Here is a 14,940-nt window from a genome sequence, read left to right as displayed (position 1 = left end):
TGCCAACAAAATAAGGATAGGAAAGTAACTGGACACATTGTTGTTGCTAATTTGACATCCTTAGAGAGTCCGTTACTTTCTGTCTCTCTGCATTCCAGATTCTACTTCCTACTCTGAAGACATTATCTTAACTTCATTGTATGCAAAGAGAGTTCTAACAGTTGGATGGATTAGAGATGTGCTCTGTGAACCACACAGACATGTAATCTGGTTTAGCTGCACTTAAACAAGTGGGAACGAATCAACTTAGTTAGGACTGGAGTTGATAGCTGTTCTTAGAAGAAAGACACTATCAGACGAGCTAAAATCAAGCATGAGACCTTGTCATTGGGAGAGAAGAAAATTTACAAGCGTATTAAATGATTTTTCTTGATGCATTTTACGATTGATGCAGTATTAATAATGTACTTTGAAGATTAACATTGAGCTAAAAACCTTGAAATGATAGTGGATAAGTGGGTTACACTAATTTAGGCTAGATCAAAAACAGCCCTAAAACTTGAAAAACAAAGGGTGTCCACATGTAGACATTTTGCTTAAAGAAACCAAGACAAAGTGGTGGGTGGCAACTCCTAAGCCTCTGGTCTCAGCGATCCTGACTACCACAGTGAAAAGCAGTGGCTGACCCTTCCGACCACAGGCTAGTCCACACTCAATGAAAACAGTTGTCCGGGTTCTCCCTATGCTTATTTCATGGTAATCACATATTGTCACACTCCATCTGCTCACACTTTATCAGGATAAAGCTAATAGCCAGGGACTTCAGCATCTCGAAGCTTCAAGGAAAAAGAAGTACTACCTCATACAGCCCTGTATAGTGTCCCCACAATGAAAAGGAGGCTGGTCACTGTAAAACACTGCCATCAAGTGAAGCTGCTCTAGGCTCCACTGTTCTCCTTAGAAACTAGAAATCGGAAAAGTGAGCCGCAAGTATGCTCTTGAAATTGCCCTTAAAACACTACAAAAGAAAAGAAAAGTTCTGCATAGGTAAGATGATTCTAGGTATGCTGATAAAAAGCAGTTCTTTAAAAGTGAGTTTACATTTGTTCAAATGAAAATAAGTGGCCTAGGTCAAAATCAATCTGAAAACAAACAAATAAACAAAACCAAAAAAGTGTTTCCTCCTGGATTTGAAATCACTATTTACTATTTGCTAGATTAAACACAGACACAGACACACAGACACAGACACACAGACACACACACACACACACACACACACACACACACACACACACACACACGCACTGGAAAATACCAATGAACATAACTGTCTTGGGAATATGTGAAATGATTCTGATAAAAGATTGCAGCTAATTTTGTAAAAGTTAAACACCATGGAAACAGAGAACTGTAGAAAGAAGCACTGTTCTTGATTTTGCTTCCCAAGGACACTGCAACACAGTATTGATGTGGGAAGGAATGATCACCAGCCCACATGTACAGCATGTCCAGAGACGGGAGCTCCGATGTAGTAATTTTCAGCAGGCTTCTAGAGCCAGGGGACTTATAATCCTGAGCCTGGACATGTTTATCTGCTTGTTTTGAAACAGCTATTCCAATTGCTACCTTATTCTTACATGTGCATGCAATTCGTGAGCTCAAGCTATTCTAGACTACATCCTGGGTACACTGCCCATCACAAAAATTATTATGTTTATACAGAACATTGCTATTTGCAAAATTATTTCCACTGAATGATAAAGAAATTGAGTATGACAGATGTTAGATGATTTTGTCACCGTCACAAAGTGTATGGCAGAATGAAAACTCAAATCCAGTAGTTTTAAGTTAGACTATTTGCTTTGCAGTTTACTGGGCTCTGGCCAGGCTGCTTCTAAAGGACCCACTGGTCTTCACACTGGTGGGTGGTATCCTGCTTTGTGCCTCTGACTGCCCCCTGAAAACCATCCAGGGGTTCAGAATGTGCATAACACCAGTAGGTAAATTTATGTTTTTCTCCTCTGTGCTTCACCTGATCCTAGATTCCTCCCAGCTTTCTGGTATTCTAGGGGAGATGTTACTCAATTCTTAGAGGGTATAAAACTACCAATTTATAAACATACAGTGAGACAAACATGAAGTTGTAAAATTCAATTCTGGATGATGCTTCCACTCTTGATCAAGTTCTCCTAACAGCCACTTACTGGAGGGAAAGACACTGAGCTTTAGATTTTCATAGTTTAGAATTTGCATAACACGGTTTCCCACAGGATAATATAAATATTTCAAGAGAAAAGTCTTCAGAGGAGTGACTCACGAGCTTTCGTCTGGGACACACTTTGACTTACTAGTACTTGTAAAGGACTGCATGCAGCCAAGACAGGGTGCACAGTTGAAAGACACAGTAAACTGTTTTTCACGGACACTCACACAGACTCTTCAGATTACATAGATGACAGAGACAAGGAAGGAGGGAGGGAGGGGAAGAGAGAAAGGAAGGGCACAAGAAAAGAAAGCTTTTTTTTTTTTTTTTTTTTTAAAGACAGGGTTTCTCTATGTAGTTTTGGTGCCTTTTCTGGAACTCTCTTTGTAGACCAGGCTGGCCTTGAACTCACAGAGATCTGCCTGCCTCTGCCTCCTGAGTGCTGGGATTAAAGGCATGCACTATCACCGCCCGGCAAGAAAGAAAAGTTTTAATCTTACAAGTAATTTAGAATGCTTTAGATCAAAGTTGACAGTTTTTAAAAAGTAAACAAAAACAAACAAACATTTTTCCAGGAAAAGTTTTCTCTGATACCCATTGTCTTTTTATAATCCTGGACAGACTGTTTATGACACCCTGCCTCCTTTCCAAATAAATCCTCCCCCGGACATCTGTATTAGAATGGCATTTGCCCTTCTGCAAGCATCCTATCAGAATGACATTCACCCTCCTCCATCCCAGCATTCCTCTCACACACTCACATTCTTTTCTTCTCCACCTCATTGTATTTACTTTTACCGTTTAAACTCCAGAAAGCCCCAAATTTCTCTTTTTATGACGTGTGTGTGTGTGTGTGTGTGTGTGTGTGCGCGCGCGTGCGCGCACGCGCGCATGTATCTTTTCCTCCAATGGACTTCCCTTGATTCTTGACTCCTCCCAGCTCTCTATTGCCCCAGGGAAGAAATATTCATTACTTTTTTTTTTTTTTTTTTGGTTTTTCGAGACAGGGTTTCTCTGTATAGCTTTGCTCCTTTCCTGGATCTCGCTCTGTAGACCAGGCTGGCCTCGAACTCACAAAGATCCGCCTGCCTCTGCCTCCCGAGTGCTGGGATTAAAGGCGTGCACCACCACCGCCCGGCAGGGAAGAAATATTCATATATGTGGCAACCTTTTACATGTTTTTCATTTTCTCATACACATGTATAAATGCTCATAGTTTTGTTTCATCTGTACACACTCAGGTGCACACATGCATGCACGCACACACGCACACAAACAAGCACATACATGGTTAGTACAAGCCTTACAGATTTGAAACTTAGAGGAGCCGATGGTCACAATTGGAGGAAACCAGGTAATAATTTCTATTTCAGTAGGACAAAATAATCTTTAGTGGACAAAGGGCCACATCGGCATTTCTGCTGGGGCTAAGGAACTTTTCATGGAGATGCTTGCTCGATTTCTTGAAAGTAAAATTCAAACAAAAAATTGCCAGACAGATGAGGATGGTGAAGGATAGGCAAGACTGTTGAATGACAGTGCATGGAGACCTTTCTAGTTAAGTCATCCTGTCCTGGCTCCTGTTTTTGTCGTTTGCTCCGTCTTTAAGTACTTGCCATCTAGAGTCATCTTATCTATCATCTTTGAACTGTACTGTCCAAGTTCACAGTGAAAACTACTACCATACGGGCTGGAGATGGTTTATGGGGTAAGAGCATGTACTGTTCTAGCAGAGGGTGAAAGATCTGTTATCTGTTCCTTGCTCCTGTGTGTGTGTGTGTGTGTGTGTGTGTGTGTGTGTGTGTGCACATATGTCGGAATGCCTGTGGTGCTTTTGCACATGTGCGTGAAGGCTCCAATACCCTCTTGTGGCCTTCATAGGCAATGCACTCACATGTAGCTCTCTCTCACATACTTGATGAAAAAGAAATGAGAAAAGGTACTAAGGATGTGTGATAAAGCATCAGGGAATTGAATTATTTTATAATATCTAAAACTATATATATCTTAAACAAGGTTATTCCACTGGGACTGTCAATGTTCCCCGCAAGATCCATAGACTATCTAACAGAAATCCCAGTACCAGGCAAGAGAAACTTCTATCCCTATTGTTGGTCAGGACATTCTAAATGACTCCCAAAACAATACAGGCTATTGCTATTGGCTTTGGTTGTGTCTCAGACGCTGAAGGTACATCCCTATTGCTGAAGACAGGGCATACTCAGGACACAGGACTCAGAACATTTGAGCAGGATCTAGCTGGAAAGCCTTCCTCCTGATGTCTAGCTTTCACAGTACTATAGTAGAAAGCATATTTTGGTGTAGTACTATACCACAAAGAACTAGTAAGCTAACAAGGGAAGGATGCAGTGATTAGTCCTATATAGTCCTATGAACTATAATAAAGACCAGCATAGAAAGAATTTCCTAAAGGTGCAATAGTGATACTCCTAACTTGGTGGTAAACTACAGTTGTCTAATTGGACATCAGCCTTTCTCAAAACGAGGGAAATCATGTCTGGTACTAGAAATCTAACCAGTAACTTGAACCTAGTGAGGACATGGAGTTAGAAAAGAACCTACTACCACCACAGGACTAGACCAGCATAATGACTAACTGCTTTCTAAAACTCATCTGTATGCTTACAGATAACGGCAGTGCTCAACGCTATTCAAAGAAGATTTTCTTTGTAGCAAACGGAGACCATTAGAGAAAACCATAACTGGTTGCCATGCAGAAATCAATGGATCTTACAGAGCCCAGCCATGTCAGAAATATTTGCAAAGTAACACCTGAACCCAAGACTCAGGGAACGCTGCAGAAGAGGGGGAGGAAAGACTGTAAGGGTCCGAGGGTCAGGGAGTTTGCTATGAGATTGTGTCTCCTAATAATGTCAGAAGCTGCACACATAAATCTCCTCAATATGAGTACCAAAATATGAACTGAACAAGGCCAATAGCAGAAGACATGCTAAAGTGGACTGACTGGGGAAAAGCCCTGAGACCTCAACCCTACACAAAGAACTACAGCCAACTAAAGAATGGTGAGAGCAAAAGACACAGGCAGGCTTCCTTAAGGAAATGCACACCAATTGGTTTTCCAGTTACCAAGTGGTCAGCCCAGAAAACATGCATAAAAGTAACGTTATACAGACTGGGCAGGTTGTCTTTGGGAATATATATGCATTTACACACACCTATATGCATGTAACAACAATTAATGGAAAAAATGGGCCGTGGCATTTGAAAGACAGCAAGGAGAGGTATATGAGTATGTTTGGAGGGAGGAAAGGGAAGGAAGAAATAATGTAATTATACTAAAATATTAAATATATAAGAAACAACTAAAAAAAGCCAGAGAATCAGGAAGTGTGAGATGTTGTCCTCTAGGCAACACAGGGAAGCTATGTTCATGAAACTCAACACTATCATTGCCTAAATAATGACAAGATCAATAGACATGCTAATGCTGAAGTGGGGAGTCTCATGGGGTCCACCCCTAGAAAAAAAAACTACAGACAACTACTGACTACTGAGAGAGGGAGAAATTGTCTCTCCAGGGTGGGATGAACCCCCTAATTGCTTATCCAATGCTAAGAGGTCATCCTTGAAATTATATATGCCCAAGCCACACTTAACTCAGCTCTCGCTCTCTCTCTCTCTCTCTCTATATATATATATATATCTATATATATATATCTATATATCTATCTATCTATCTATAGATAGATAGATAGATAGATAGATAGATAGATAGATAGATATAGATGGATAGATATCTGGTAATCAGACAAAAAAAAAGCATCCATTTGAAAAGGAGTGGGGAAGACATGAGAGAGCATGGAGTGATGGCACATAGGAAGAGTTAGAACAGTGGTTCTTAACCTTCTTAATGCTGTGACCCTTTAATACATTTCCTCATATTGTGGTGACCTCCAACCATAAAGTTATTTTCATTGCTACTTCTTGGCTGTAATTTTGCTACTGTTATCAACATTAACGCAAATATCTGTGTTTTCTGATGGTCTTAGGTGACCACTACAAAAGGGTCATTCTTCCCCCAAGGGGGTCACAACTCACAGGTTGAGAACAGCTAGTTAAAGGAGGAATGGGGTATTTATTTTTATTAAAATATTAGTAAAATTTTACAATTAATAAAAATAATCCTTTTTTTAAAAAGATAAAACTAATACTGTATTTTCAGTAAAAATTCTGTTTGGTAATCTGGCAGCAACATTGCCAAATCAGGAGAAAAGCAGGGGAACCACAGCAATAATTTGAAATCTCAGAGAGCCAGTGAGGAATCATGGCAAAGAGAGGGACCGCTAGGTCTATATTGTGTTGTGGTTCTTTTCTTAGATATCTGACCTTCTGCCTCTTGGTTTTTAATTAATTCTCCTTTTACCTACTCATAAAGAATGCTTTCTCTGCTAAATCCCCTCTATTGCAGAGGTTCTACAGTTGTCAATGAGAGTCTTTATTGGCTATTTGACACATTTCTCAGTGAATAGCTCTCACGGTTGCGCTCTTGTCTCCATAATGTCTCAGGTTTTTGTTCCTCATATCTAATAGATTTCTCTAATTTCATCTAGAAAAATCCCTAAGAGCACCTTAAACTTCACAGCACTTTGTGGTTTATAATGTCTCACCATGGTTAGTCTACAATTCCCAGTTACTTAAAAAAATATTTATTTTTATTATATCTAATTATGCATATGTATGTGTCTACCTGTGTGTGGCTATGTACATGTGAGTTCAGGTGCCTGGGGAGGCTAGGAGACTCAGATCCTCTGGAGCTGAAGGTACAGGCATTGTAAGATGCCTAACTTGAGTGTTGAGAACCAAACTCCAGTCCTCTGCAAGAGCAGAAAGCAATCTTAACCACTGAGACATTTCTCCAGCTTCCTCATTCCCTGGTTATGTAACCAAACATAGGTGTTTTGAAGATCATTTTGTAGCTAAGACTTGAGACAATAATCTGTGAACCTTATAAAGAAATGCACTCATTTTTGGTAACATAGATGGGTCTGATGTCCATCCTTCAGAGTGAAGTTGAAGTTTCCTTGGGGAATCAGACATTCTACCCAGGACTGCAAATTCATCTGGTGCCTCAGAACTCTATCTTATACATCTTTCATGGCTTGTTGTAGCTTTTTACAGCTTCTGAAATCCAACTGCTTATGATATTAACCTGTTTACATACATCTACAGATTCTGCTTTTGTGGCTGACCCTCAAGGTCACTTCATAGACCCTTCTAGAAATTTCCTATATCCATTAGGACATGGCTCTCATGATCACTATCAAAACATGATTGGGGTTCTTAACTATTTCAGCCCCTAGCTCTTTCTTCTTAGTGTCCATGTTCTGAGGTCTTGCTGTTTCAGGTGGCTTTGTACAACTGTGGCAGATCACTTTCACAGAGAAGGCCTTTGTAACATTGCTCTGCTTCCTTCAGCTTTCTCATGTACTTTATCTGCAGGACACCTGTGCTTAGTCCACATCCACTCTGTCATGTTTACCTTTACTTAACCACTAAAAGAAATGTCTGCTGAATGCAGTGGTAACATCCCAGCTCTTCTTCATCCATTTATTGCATTTCCTCTGCCACAGCTTCTCCTATACCATCTAACCCACCTGGGATGATGACTTTCTTATCATTTCTCTCGAATGTCTTTAAGACTCCCAATGAGCTCTCCATTGAACTTTCTCTGATAAGCCTAATCTCTATGGATGATGCTTTCTAAATGACTATATTCATTATTCCCCAATTAACAAATTGGTAATTGGCTCTGGTCTGATTTATGGAAACTTGACAATAATGATACATACATAACACACCCTTAACCTATCTCTAAATCTTTATCTGAATACACACACCTCCCTTTATCTCCTCCTTAGCACTAATGATCACAATGGTTTGTTGAAAATGTTCCACAGCAAATGTCTATTAGGTGAGTTACTTTGTAAGATTTGTAGGACTTTTTTCAATTTGAAGATGTTTTATATTATGATGCTGATATTAATGTATGATCTTGGAGATGAATAAGAAAGGAAAGGTTGGGGCTTAACAATGATGTTTTTGTGTATCAAGCTGACAAGGGGTTAATTGTGCTGAATAGTTTTATGTCAACTTGACACAAGCTATAGTCATCTGATAGGAGAAAATATTCATTGAGAAAGCATTTCCTCAAGACCAGGCTGTAGGCAAGCCTGTTGGGGTGATTGATGGGGGGGAGGGCTCGGTCCATTGTGGGTGGTGCCACCCCTGGGTTGGTGGTGCTCAGTTCTAGAAGAGAGTAGACGGAGGAAGCCAATAAACAGCACCCATCCATGGCCTCTGCATCAGCTCCTGCCTCCAGGTTCCCGTGCTGTTTAGTACCTACCCTGACTTCCTGCAGAGATGAACAGTGATGTGGAAGCATAAGCCGAATAAACCCTTTCCTCCCCAAGTTGCTTTTAGTCATGGTGTTTCATCACATCAATAGAAACCCCAACTAAGATCGTTACTGACTAGATTTCAGTTATGACAACACAGAACATTGCCTTTGTAATTTCCTCAGAGAAGCCAAAAAAATCCATTAACTTTCAATTAAGTTTAAAAAAAATGCAGACAACACTGATTCTGTACTGTTGCTCTTACTCCAATTTTAAACTGTGAGGGAGAAAAAGAAGAACCTAGTTACTGAGATGGAAAAACAATCTCTCGCCACTTGTAAGGAAGCTCAGATAAGAAGCAAGAGGCATTTCGCCGGGTTGGCTAAGGGCAATGATGGTGTAAAACTAAACAGATGCTAGGATTCCTTTCAAGACAGATGACTGGAACTGCATCGGGAATTAGGAGAGGGAACAAATAAATCCCAAATGTATTACAGCCATCCTAAGTGTATTTATGCTTTCATTCCATGCATAATCCCTGCTCCTGAAGGTGGGTGTTAAATGTTGAGCTAAAAATTGTGAATTAATTCCATACAAGTATTAGTCAGAGCATCAAAAGTATAAACAAAAATAGATGCTACACAGAGAAGGCTCTTCTTTAATACGTTATAAACCCCTAAAGAGGTGAACTATCTTCCATTAGAGTCTGATTTTAAAGCAGTCTTAGAAGCCATGAAGGGAGCTGCTGGTGAAGGTTGATGTTGCCATGCAGATTAGCTGTTAGGGAAGAGCACCGTTTTTGAATACACAGATGTGAAACTGTCCTTTTAAGAGTGTTCTCACAAGTGCTAGTGATGACACCAAGACACGTTCAATTTCATTCCCACTGTGACATCAGCACATGAACAAGCAGAAAAGAATCAGGATAAAGTTATCAGAGCATACATCTTCGTGTACATTATCTCAAGGCCAAAAGAAACAAATTCTTATTAAATTTAATCCTGGACAGTCTCATACATGTGCATAGTACTCTCTGGTTTCACTCACCCCTATCCTCTGTTCTCCCCCTCTCACCCCCGACAATAACCTCCCTTAAATCCACTTGCGAGATTCCATCAAACTATTCATAAGCTTGTTTTCCTGTGATCTAACAAGTTACACTTCCCTGGTCTTCGCCTGAGCATAACAAAAACAAAGGGCATTTTGGACTCCAGCTAGGAAAACGTGAGTTATTATTTCAAAATGCAAAGTCAAATGTACTTCTTAATTTCCAAAAGAAATGCCCATACCAAGCAGTGACATTCACTTGTGTGTAAACAGGCTCTGTGACATGTAAGAGAGCTGACAATTTGAAACAGGAATGAAGCAGCTTTAAAGAACACTGAAACTTTGGGATAGTCCAAGAGTATTTGGTAGCAATGAGTGTAAGCACCTCTGAACTTCAGCTTTAAAAATCCAGTGAGTCTAGCTTTAAAGTTAATCACGTTTGAGAAGTATGGTTGTCCAAGTAGATTGGCCATTACAACATCCCTCTGAAAGTACTTCAGCCAGGGCATAACATACTATTTTTTTCTCTCTTTTCATTCAGTTACTGGTGATCTTGAAAACAGTTCTGTATCACTGAAGGATTTAGGAAAATACAAGGTTTTGTCTTCTAGTTTAAGCTTTAGGAAAAGTTACAAATTAACCCACACATTCTTCTTAGGATTTAGTAAATGCAAACAAGAACGCTGACTTACCTTGTTTCTCTTGAATCAAATTAAGTATCAGCAGTAAGTCCTTCCCAGGGGAAAAGCAAGCACCAAAGAAGTGTTGATCTGGCTTGAATGACTCCTTCTGTCGCTGGGTGGATATTTATCAGACCTCTCAGTGAACTCTCTCTCTCTCTCTCTCTCTCTCTCTCTCTCTCTCTCTCTCTCTCTCTCTCTCTCTCTCTCTCCTCCCTCTTCCCCCCTCCTGCTCCCTCCCCGTTTCTCACTCAGAAACCCAGCAGGATCAAATTGCTTCTATCAAGAGTGCTTTTTTTTTTTCCCTACAGCTGATTATGGAATAAGACCATGAAGTGCAAAATCATTGGGCGATCTGCTCTGTTATCAACATGAATGTGAAAACTGCTACACAGCTAGGAACTGAAAACCGTTCTGTGGTCACATCTTAAACAACCCATGCAATGAAGATACAAATAAATAAAATGAATTTGAGGTACGTTGTCTGCTTTACTAAATATCTTAAGTGCCTCTGGCTACATAAGAGGCAGTGAGGCACAACTCAGAACTAACATGTAATTTCTAGTATAAACCTGTCTGAAAGGTTTTCACACGGGCCTTATCAATTTTTTTTTTTGCCCTTTTTTTGTGCATCAAATCCACTTGATGCTTACAAAACACATTTAACTTATTCTGAGTTAAATTGTCAAAAGCATCACTTTTAGGATGTACTTATTAAACACTCCTAGACTCTGGCTGCTTTTCTCATGCCCTTTCATATCCAAGTCCTCTGCCAGGAAGTAAGCAGTAGGGGAGAGGCAGGAACCCAGCTTCTCTCAGGCACTTTCACATACCTGCCTTTTGCTCCCTGAGCTTCAGACACGTTTCCGAGGACTCCCATCAGAACATTCATATTCTGCTGTGGTTTCCAAGTGTGGCTACGGAGGCTCAAGAAGTTTAGGACTTCAAAGTGACAAAATTACCAACCACTAGTTAAAACGAATCGCCTCCAAATAAAAGCAGATTCTTAGGCTAGTTGCTTAAATCCTATGTAGACTCTGGAAGCTCTTGTGAGGTTGAGAAAAGCAGCAATGGACATTTTCCTGTAACAGAGGCCCCTGCTCCCGTGGCTCCCCCTACTCCATAATGGCACAGAAGAATTGAAGAGATTGGGTCCAGAATGTTTGGCAGTTTCCTATTCTTTCTTCCAGGATAGTACTAGATGAAGGATAATTGAACAACCCATTAAAATTGTCTCAACCTAGTTACAAGTGGTATTTTGGAATTTTAATTACAACTGATATGGCAAGGGACGGAAGTCTAGGTAACTCAAAACCTCTGCCGATTGCTACCTTAGATACGAGGCATATGAACAAAGATGAGGTATAAACAACATTGAAGGGGAGAGGAGAGGAGAAAGGAGGGAAGGGAAAGAGGGCCTAGGAGAGGAGACCAGATTGTCTTGTTTCCCCCGAGAGCTCTTTTGCCTTGACTTCCCCCACCTTCTGGTTTCTTTGTGCTGAACCCAAACCATAGGACTCTAGGTAAAAGACTTGACTCCAAGGTTATCGGCAGACACTACTGGGGTCACGGCCAACCTCCTTGGTGCCTACTCTCCTGTTTTAAACAATGTTGTTTTGTAGGGACCTATGAGATTTAACTGAGGGCTCCTCACAGCTAATGGAGTCAGCAGCATCCATACTTCTATCTTCCGAGGTGCTGGAAATTCAATGACTGCACAAGCAGATCTGAGCCCATGACAAATGCAGCCACTGGAGGAATGTAGCAGGTTCCCTGCTCTCAGCAGCAACCGCTTTCTGCTCAACCAGGGGACTTGAAAGAACGTGATCAAGCTCCAACTGCCCTCTGAGGTTATCTGTAAAGTGCATACTAAACATTGCCTTGCTTTCCCACCTCACTGCCTCATGATCATACCTACACTTGCCTGGAATGTGCCTTGAATAAACCACTACAAATCTTTGAGGTTTTCTTTTTGGGGAACCCAATCAACATTGTCATCAAAGAGAAGCTCTTTATTCTTCTTTGCAAAAAATAGATATGCTATAGTTGAGTCAATATTGAGGAAGAGCAGGAACATGTTTTTATTAGCAAATTGACTATCATTTTATAATGAATAAAATGCCATAATCTAATCGAGACCATGAATTAGTTTATAACAGTATAACAGGGGCAGTGTGTTTGTGTGTGTACATGCATGTGCACATGTGCATCCAAGCATGTGTGGAATCTAGAGGTCATGTGTCTTTCTCTATTGCTCTCCATATTGGTTTTTGAGACAGTGTCTCTCACTGAACCTGGAGTTCTATTTTATCTAGACAGACTGGCCAGGGAGCTCCAGGGAATCTACCTGTCTCTGTACTCCAAGTGCTGTTGTTACCATCAAACCCAACTTAATCTGAACTAAGGCTGTGACCTCTAAAATGCCGGCAGCTATTACATTTGTGGTCTAGTAAAGTGACATTTTTTAGATTACAGTACCAATAATACTGCAATGTAAATTCTCTGCATTTTCTTAGAAATAAGGATTCTGACTCATAATATATACACATATACATTAAAGGAGTAGCTAAATTAGAGAAGGTTTTAGATGAAGACAGTGAGTGTCTTCACTGAAAGCAAAGGTAAATTACTACATAAGTAAACTTTAAGCAGAGGGAACTTGAAATAAGCAATAAATGTGATTACTGAGAGGGAGAATATGATCTATTACAGAACACAAATACTATGAAAGCTGATGTTGCTTACTGCCTTTTAAGTAATGATATAGACAAAGATGGGATGCAATATAGCTCCTTAGTTCTTATGTAAGGAATAACAGTCTCCACTTGGGCATAGGGAATAGCTGCGGTATTTAGATACAGATGGCAAAAAAATAAATAAATAAACTATGACTATTAAGTTGTCCTATTTTGCCCACAGAAATCCATAAAGATACTCCCACAATAGACTGCTCGTAATGGTTGAGAGACAGCCCGAACTGACCTACACTGGTGATGGGATGGCCAAACACCCTAATTGTCATGCTAGAAACCCCATCCAATGACTGAGGGATCTGGATGCAGAGATCCATGGGCTAGACCCCGGGTGGAGCTCCGGGAGTCCAATTAGCGAGAATGAGGAGGGTTTATATGAGCGAGAATTGTTGAGACCAAGGTTGGATAAAGCATAGGGACAAACAGCCAAATGAATGGAAACACATGAACGATGAACCAATGGCTGAGGGGCCCCAAACTGGATCAGGCCCTCTGAATGGGTGAGACAGTTGATTGGCTTGATCTGTTTGGGAGGCATCCAGGCAGTGGGACCGGGTCCTGTGCTCATTGCATGAGTTGGCTGTTTGAAACCTGGGGCTTATGCAGGGTCGCTTGGCTCGGCATGGAGGAGGGGACTGGACCTTCCTAGACTGAGTCTACCAGGTTGATCTCAGTCCTGGGGGGGGAGGCTTTGCCCTGGAGGAGGTGGGAATGGGGGGTGGGCTGGGGAGAAGGGGAGGGGGTGGGAGGGGGAGAACAAGGGAATCCGTGGCTGATATGTAGAACTGAATTGTATTGTAAAATAAAATTAAATAAATAAATAAATAAATAAATAAATAAATAAATAAATAAATAAATAAAAAGTTGTCCTATTTCCCAGTCCTTCTAGACAAACAAACTCAGTCTTACCCGTACCATACAACTATTGTTAGAAATCTGTGACAATATTGTCCAGTAAGTTTCTTCTAGGAAAACGGAAGTAAAAACAAGTGTTTCTAGAAGGTTGGGAAAAACAACTCTTACTTTGGGTCATTTACATGATTTTCAGCAATTTCTTAAGATATGTGCTCAGAGGGAAAGACTTATTTTGGAAAACAAATTATTTAGGTAATATTAGTAACATTCTTTACATGACCTTTGAAGGAAAATTTCTGTCAAATGGATAGGAAACTCTATTATTTTTCACAAGGACGGAAAGAAACATACAACAGAATATCCTAGTCAAGTGATTCCCTTGTCCTACAGGGGCATTGGTGACACTGGTGCCAAGAGTTAATTTAGTGAGCTTTGCTATTGATGCTGCAGTCTGAACTGTTCAGCGTGTGTGTGTGTGTGTGTGTGTGTGTGTGTGTGTGTGTGTGCATGTTTGTGTGTACTGGGGTTGGCAGCCAGAAGACATTCCTAACTTGTGCTGTAGTGTTTGGGAATGTTGCTTTTTAAAAAAAGGAAATTGGTTGCTTCCCAATGACAAAAGCTTTGGACACATAGACACACAGTGGAAAAAGGGTTGCCTTTGGGGGTAATTTTTCAGGTTGAAGTTGTCTGATACACACACACACACACACACACACACACACACACACACACACACACATTATATGTATGCATATGTCTTTTAGTGAATATATGAACATGTGTGTTTTTGTGTGTGCTATGGAGACCAGAAGAGGCCATCATATCTCCTGGAACTGGAGCTAGAAGCAGTTCTGAATTGCCCAAAGTGGGTGCCGGGAATGGAACTGTGGTCCTATGCAGGAGTCCTGTGTGTCTTAAGAGGTGAGCCATCTCCTCAGCTCTTGAATGTCTCATCTGACATTCTCAGATGGGCTATGCCACGTACTCTGAGGGTAGATGGTATGTCATCTGAAAACCTATCTACGGATATTTAAGGAGCACTCACCAGCTAGAGTCTCATGGGACAGAAAATGAGGCCTCCA

At 40.7% G+C, this 14,940-nt stretch overlaps 1 protein-coding gene across 14 annotated transcripts in view; it reads right to left on the bottom strand.

The window, feature by feature from the left end:
- Rims1 (regulating synaptic membrane exocytosis 1) overlaps positions 1-14,940 on the bottom strand; it is a 492,321-nt gene that overhangs the window by 21,298 nt on the left and 456,083 nt on the right. Inside the window, exon 1 of one of the 14 annotated variants that reach the window (XM_059243931.1) lies at positions 10,263-10,399. The exons of the other annotated variants lie outside the window; for them this stretch is intronic. The gene's annotated coding sequence lies outside the window, so the exon portion shown is untranslated. Of the gene's footprint in view, positions 1-10,262; positions 10,400-14,940 lie in introns of those variants that run through there. 14 annotated transcript variants of the gene reach the window in all.

Source organism: Peromyscus eremicus, chromosome 16_21, assembly GCF_949786415.1.
Source record: "Peromyscus eremicus chromosome 16_21, PerEre_H2_v1, whole genome shotgun sequence".
Taxonomy (NCBI): Eukaryota; Metazoa; Chordata; class Mammalia; order Rodentia; family Cricetidae; genus Peromyscus; species Peromyscus eremicus.
The sequence above is the reverse complement of the archived record's forward strand: the minus strand, read 5'-3'. Positions and strand labels throughout refer to the sequence as shown.